General features: G+C 31.9%; 1 long non-coding RNA gene across 1 annotated transcript; it reads left to right on the top strand.

Annotated features, from left to right (window-relative positions):
• Nucleotides 1-7,095: 7,095 nt before the first annotated feature.
• On the top strand, nucleotides 7,096-8,001 carry LOC147481269 (uncharacterized). Its single transcript, XR_015204000.1, has 4 exons — nucleotides 7,096-7,164; nucleotides 7,460-7,546; nucleotides 7,671-7,740; nucleotides 7,854-8,001. It is a non-coding gene; the product is annotated as an uncharacterized LOC147481269 (long non-coding RNA).

Below are 8,001 nucleotides of genomic sequence, written 5' to 3'. Positions count from 1 at the left end.
AAATAGTCTAGTGTTTTACAAATGAAGTATCTTGCATTCATAAGCCCCGAAACTTAGGCCAATTAGTTTTATCCCCCCAGTTCTTTCATGTTTACCCCCCCTTAGGACTTAGGCCAGCTGAGTTTGACCGTGATGTTTTTGGTCAAGACAAATGAAAAGACTCTAATGCCCTTTTTCTAGGTATAATTACATAAATACCCTATGACTTTAGCAAATACATAATTGGAATTCAAATCATCTAGGACACATGTCATGATCTTGTGAACTCTATCCGACGGCTACCACCAATTATTATCAAATGACATCCACACCATTAACATTATGAAATTACATAATTAACCTCACGATTGTTAAAAGCTACATGTATACTAGGAGAAAACCAACCGTGAAAGGGCAATGAAGTCCTTTTATGTGGTAGTGGTGTATGACTTGGAAAAGATAATGCTACAGTGATGGTAGTGATGGTGTATGGCCGTCGGATGGAGTTCACAAGATCATGACATATGTCCTAGATGATTTGAGGGGGGGGGGGGTTTAAACCTCTAGATGAAAAAACTTGAGGGATAAAACTAATTGGCCTAAGTTTGGGAAGGGGAGGTAAAACTAGAAAACTATTAAAAGGGCAAAAGGAAATGAAGTCTTTTTACATGCATTGACCAAAAAGATAACAGCTGACTTGGATGTGGTGTGATCTTAGGGGGGTAAACCTCTAGATGAAATAACTGGGGGGGGGAGGTAAAGCTTGAAAACTGAATTGTGTCATGCATCTTTATCACGTGGGGGTGCCTTTTACAGTTTAGTGGTCTTTCACATAAATCGTGTTTAGAATTAAAAATAAACATCAACTACATTTTTTGTTCATCTAGTTCAAATTTTGTTGAGATTTTTCTAAGCAGACTAACCAATAGTTACTAGATATTGTTTACTACTTGTTACATCGCCTATGGATTCCATTAATATATATGGAAACATATAACAAGTTCTTACCAAAAAAACATATGACAAGTCTTCATCCCTTCATATTTTCAATTTCATTTCCACTTATAATAACTCATGTTTTTCCTAAGGTTTTTTATGTGGCAGTGTTCATCAACATGAATGGAAAACTATGCTTCCAGTATAGAATCCATTTTGTGAGTACGACATATACTTGTGAACGGAGAAAGTGTGACCCTCCATAATTTTTTTGGACTTGAAACTCATAACTTGTATGGTGTATCATGATTTCGATTAGAATAATGGAAAATTGAAATTTTGGAGCGTGTTTATTTACAATCTATTGGATTGACTGGGTGGGAGAGTGAGAGACAAAAGTTCATTTGCCCTAAATGGCCCTATTTACTTACGATCAATTCATCAAGTGGTATCTGAATGTCAATTATTTTGTGGTCATATTAATTTTGCATCAAAATTATTTCAATAATTATCTTATCATACCATGTCAAATTTAATTGAGTGTTTCTCTATAAGCTCGATTTAGTGGAGATGAGAAATTCATGTATACGAGAGAAAATTATGTGGGACACGTACATCTAGGAATGGAGTGAAACATTATCTCAACACACTCCCTTAAGTGGGACACTCTTGAAGTACAAATAGATTGACACTTCTTTATTTTTGTGTAATGGAACCTAGAAATAAGATTTGAACCCGAGACTTCTTATAACTTTAGCTCTAATACCACATCAAGTTTCAAATTTCAAATTAAGCTCGAACTTGTTGAGATGACAAATTCTATAAACATGCATGAGAAGAGACTCAACAATATAGACACACACATTTTTATACTATTTTGTAGGGTGACAGTGAAGAATATATGAAAAAATTGTTCAATATAGATTTTCGCTCCAATTTTTTACTAAAAGTGTTGAGTAAATTATCCATTGCCATTCCATTTCTAATATCTTTAATTTCAAGAATCACAATAGACAATCCCAATGTCTTCATAAAGAAGACCAGAATTCAATATAATATCCAAGAACTTGTTTTTTAATGATGATTGATAAATACACGTCAAGCGTGGCTGCATCGAAGTTGGTGAATAACTCAAACTGTCAACCACGTCCACTATTAACATTTCATGAATTAGAAAATTGTTCAAGCTACACATAAATAACATAATTACCTAAACTTGGTAAAATGAGAAAAAAAAAAAACAAAAACAAAACCTATAACTAGCTAACACTCGAGCATCAATAACAAATATAAAATTTAAGTACAATAAAAGAATTAGAATAAAAAGAAACAAATACTTACCGTGTTTATATGGTAATCTGAATGTGAAACACATTTCCTTTATAAAAATCCAACTTTTGGAAATTGTACAATTTCTTAAGAATGAAACCAACTTGAGACTCAAAGTCGTCTTCAGATGATGGTGGTATGCCAAAGGTTCTATCTATAACGACATGCCACACCTCAGCTAAATCGAATGGAGCGTTGTTTCACAAATAAACAACAAATGCTGCGGATGCCACAATTACATCTACCCCAAACTCCAAAGCCATCACTCTGGATTTCTCTTCTCCAAACACATCCAATATAATTACATTGTTTGCAATTTGTTTTATTTTAATTTACTCTTCAATTCATTTTTTACTTAGCAAAATAATAATAATAATAATATCTTTCATTTCCACTCACAACAAACTGTTTTTTTCCCCATATTCTCTATTTTCATTCACTCTTTGCTAGCCAGCTTATCTTCTATTTATTACAACCTGTCAGACAAAAAAAAACTTGACAGGCTATAAATATGTGGAAAGTTCAATTTCATTTGATCCCTCTTCTCTATTTTGGCTCCAACTATAAATATGTGTCATGCATCTTTATCACGTGGGGGTGCCTTTTACAGTTTAGTGGTCTTTCACATAAATCGTGTTTAGAATTAAAAATAAACATCAACTACATTTTTTGTTCATCTAGTTCAAATTTTGTTGAGATTTTTCTAAGCAGACTAACCAGTAGTTACTAGATATTGTTTACTACTTGTTACATCGCCTATGGATTCCATTAATATATATGGAAACATATAACAAGTTCTTACCAAAAAAACATATGACAAGTCTTCATCCCTTCATATTTTCAATTTCATTTCCACTTATAATAACTCATGTTTTTCCTAAGGTTTTTTATGTGGCAGTGTTCATCAACATGAATGGAAAACTATGCTTCCAGTATAGAATCCATTTTGTGAGTACGACATATACTTGTGAACGGAGAAAGTGTGACCCTCCATAATTTTTTTGGACTTGAAACTCATAACTTGTATGGTGTATCATGATTTCGATTAGAATAATGGAAAATTGAAATTTTGGAGCGTGTTTATTTACAATCTACTGGATTGACTGGGTGGGAGAGTGAGAGACAAAAGTTCATTTGCCCTAAATGGCCCTATTTACTTACGATCAATTCATCAAGTGGTATCTGAATGTCAATTATTTTGTGGTCATATTAATTTTGCATCAAAATTATTTCAATAATTATCTTATCATACCATGTCAAATTTAATTGAGTGTTTCTCTATAAGCTCGATTTAGTGGAGATGAGAAATTCATGTATACGAGAGAAAATTATGTGGGACACGTACATCTAGGAATGGAGTGAAACATTATCTCAACACACTCCCTTAAGTGGGACACTCTTGAAGTACAAATAGATTGACACTTCTTTATTTTTGTGTAATGGAACCTAGAAATAAGATTTGAACCGAGACTTCTTATAACTTTAGCTCTAATACCACATCAAGTTTCAAATTTCAAATTAAGCTCGAACTTGTTGAGATGACAAATTCTATAAACATGCATGAGAAGAGACTCAACAATATAGACACACACATTTTTATACTATTTTGTAGGGTGACATTGATGAATATATGAAAAAATTGTTCAATATAGATTTTCGCTCCAATTTTTTACTAAAAGTGTTGAGTAAATTATCCATTGCCATTCCATTTCTAATATCTTTAATTTCAAGAATCACAATAGACAATCCCAATGTCTTCATAAAGAAGACCAGAATTCAATATAATATCCAAGAACTTGTTTTTTAATGATGATTGATAAATACACGTCAAGCATGGCTGCATCGAAGTTGGTGAATAACTCAAACTGTCAACCACGTCCACTATTAACATTTCATGAATTAGAAAATTGTTCAAGCTACACATAAATAACATAATTACCTAAACTTGGTAAAAATGAGAAAAAAAACAAAAAACAAAAAACAAAACCTATAACTAGCTAACACTCGAGCATCAATAACAAATATAAAATTTAAGTACAATAAAAGAATTAGAATAAAAAGAAACAAATACTTACCGTGTTTATATGGTAATCTGAATGTGAAACACATTTCCTTTATAAAAATCCAACTTTTGGAAATTGTACAATTTCTTAAGAATGAAACCAACTTGAGACTCAAAGTCGTCTTCAGATGATGGTGGTATGCCAAAGGTTCTATCTATAACGACATGCCGCACCTCAGCTAAATCGAATGGAGCGTTGTTTCACAAATAAACAACAAATGCTGCGGATGCCACAATTACATCTACCCCAAACTCCAAAGCCATCACTCTGGATTTCTCTTCTCCAAACACATCCAATATAATTACATTGTTTGCAATTTGTTTTATTTTAATTTACTCTTCAATTCATTTTTTACTTAGCAAAATAATAATAATAATAATATCTTTCATTTCCACTCACAACAAACTGTTTTTTTCCCCATATTCTCTATTTTCATTCACTCTTTGCTAGCCAGCTTATCTTCTATTTATTACAACCTGTCAGACAAAAAAAAACTTGACAGGCTATAAATATGTGGAAAGTTCAATTTCATTTGATCCCTCTTCTCTATTTTGGCTCCAACTATAAATATGTGGAAGGTTCCATTTCATTCTCCACAACTCCCCAAAAAAATTATCTCACTTCTTTCTTCTTCTCTCTTCCTCTCATTAAAATGAAAAAAAAAGAAAAAGAAAAATTCTCATTTATAGCTCTCGCCTATTTTCACCATATTTCCTTACATCGGATTTATCACTAGTAAGATTTCGAGGTGTAATCTTGTTTTTGTTGCTCAATTTTAATCGTTGAAGAATCAAGTAACACTAGGAATCGAGTTGTTATAAAGATTTCTTGATTGAATGTTAACTTCAATGTTCATCGATTTTAAGCTTGATAATGTATGATCCGAATGGTTTGGTGTTCTTGATCTTGTGATTGTTAATTATGAAGTGAATTCATGGATTTACTAAATTAGAATGGTTATATTTATGTTATCTTTTGATGATTCAGTTATGTCAATTTGATGTTTGTGAAATGTTAGTAAGATTTTAGATTCATGTTGGTTTTGTGATTTCATTATCTAGACAATGAAATCGTGATATTTTTTCAATATCTTGCTCGTTTGAAGTAATGATTAGTTGAAATTGTATATTTTTCTCTTATTCTTGAATTTGAGGTTCATTTTTAATTTGTAGAGCTTTTCTGATAGTTCATCTTACATATTGATAATGAAATATAAATTAAAGTAGTAGTTTTATTTTTGGAAATTTTGATTGGAACAATATTACAATAATATCATGATTATATAAATTTTGATTGTAGTAAGGTTGTTTTTGTCATTTACTTATTGAAATATGAAGTAATGATTAGTTGGATTTTCTTCTTCTTGAATTTGAGGTTCATGTTGTATTTGTGATTTACTTACTCAAGTATGAAGTAATGATTAGTTGTAGAGTTTTTCTGATTAATCTCCTTGACAAGGTAGCATTCCAATATGATAATTCATGTTATATATTATTAAGTTGATCAGTAATCATGTTTTTGGAAACCTGGAAAAATGACTAAAATGTAGATTTAATAGCTAAAATTCTACCACTAGGCAAGTTTCAGTACAACCGAATCTTCCTCTCCTTAAGAAAATTATTATTGTTCACAATTGGATGCCTCCATATACAATCCTATCCGCAATTAGAGTTGTAGAAATAAAACATTGGTTGGTAGGTTTGGTTACATCTTCTGTTGTGCGCTGATTTTTTAGGAACTACCTACATTTCTCAACTAAGAGATTATCTAATGCAATTGGTTAGTTACCTTGGAGCTTCATCTCCACCCATGTTAGAGATAATTCTCCACACTCTGACCCACAAATCACCAACTTTTCAATAGGTACTAGGGAAAGAAGAGCAAATTTATGGGCATCTAAGCACACACCTTGATTATATCTCCCTGAAGCCTTCTCTACTTGTTAAATAATTTCCTAGTTTTTACTGCTGTCGAACTTTTGTTGGAATCTTTTCGCCTATTACAGTAGATTTTTTTTGCTCAAAGATTTTTCCTTTTGCAGCTGGCATAACGACCTTGACATACCTGGTGGAGGTGTACCTGAACATGAGGCAGCACCGTGTTATGGGTCTTCCTAAATACTGGTGGGATCAAAGGCAAGTCTATGGTTTTTGTATTCTGCATTCGTGTAGGGGGTTAGTATTGTAGTTCTCTTATGTCTTTTCTGTTGTCTATATGTCTCTAGCTTGTACAAGATTGTTCACTGCTTCAGTGTTATGGTCAAGGGCGGGCTTATTCTGTATTACAAGATAGATGCTTACCTATGAATGGTAAGCCTATTCTATCATGTTTATCGGATTTCTTAAGATTTTCAATTATACTCATATTGCCAATTTTGAGTGCACATAACAGGACACTTTCTAGCTTACCCCAACTTTGAAGGAGAGAATGAGTTAATTCACTCTGTCGTCTACATATTGCTTTATTTTGTTTGTTTAGAGGTGCGTTTATCTTATATGTGGTATTTTTCTGACCATACGTGAAAATTAATTTGTGCAACAGTCCTAATATTCTAAAGACCTTCTCAAATACATTATTTATTTATTTATTTTCAAATTATGATGCAGATTGTCGAGTTTTCCATTATCAGTGTGAAAATCTTTTGTCAATTGAGGCAAGCCACAGATTGATCCATGTAATATAACCCTTTATTTTGATAGTTCATTCATGATGTCTCCTGCTTCAAACTGCTAATTATTTCCTTGTCTGTCATTAGCAGCAAGGCCTAGCCCTATTCTCTTTGCATCAAATTCTGAAAAGTTGCCATCGTATCTCAGAAGAGTTTATGAGTTTTGCTGCTTCTATTTTACTGGTTCAGGTATTTCTATTGGTTTTGACGCATTTAATTAGTCAGTGCATTATATATGTAATTAACTAATTACACATGTGTAAGCATGTATTTATGTTTATTTGTCATTGTTGAAAGTTCTAGATTCAAGACAAAGCCTATAGTCATGGAACTAATAATGTACAATGTAAGTGTCTAGCTAGTTAATAGAAACAAAGAGTATTAGTTGCTACCATTTGTTTATAATTCATTAGTATTGTTCAAGATAAAACTTTGGTTATGTTCCTTGCGTGATTTATAGTTACTTTATTTTTTTCATTTGCAGCGCCTTTTGAGAGTTCTCCAAAGCCAGAGTTCTCCCTCTTTAAAATGATATAGTACGTATCAGATCTATCGATCATATGTATATAAGGTAAATTGTGTGTGCTGTAATTATTCTCATTTTGTTATTATATTGCTACTACTGCTAATCTACTATGATTACCGAGAAAATGTATTATTGTAATTAATCTTTTCATTTCTCTTGTTGCTCTCAGGTGGATGCAAACATAAGGAATTTAATTTGGTTATGCAGAGAAGCTTAAGGCTTGTCTTATAAAACACGAGGTAATGATGTTTCTTTCTAACTTAGAGATGCATACACCAATTTCCAAGCTAAAATTTTAAGTAACAAATAAATAATTTTTTTGTTTATCTCTTTAATTTTATTTTTTATGTAGGAATAGAAAGGGAAATGGGAGCACATCACAAAGTTCAAGATTATGTTACTCAATTTATATTATTCTAAAAGTTGTCAATGAAATCTGTAAATGAGTATTTGTTTTTGTGAGGAAGAACTAATTAGTTTTGTGTGGAAGAAGAACTAAT

The sequence above is a fragment of the Coptis chinensis genome, chromosome 8 (genome assembly GCF_015680905.1).
Source record: "Coptis chinensis isolate HL-2020 chromosome 8, ASM1568090v1, whole genome shotgun sequence".
In the NCBI taxonomy this organism is placed as follows: Eukaryota; Viridiplantae; Streptophyta; class Magnoliopsida; order Ranunculales; family Ranunculaceae; genus Coptis; species Coptis chinensis.
The sequence above is the reverse complement of the archived record's forward strand: the minus strand, read 5'-3'. Positions and strand labels throughout refer to the sequence as shown.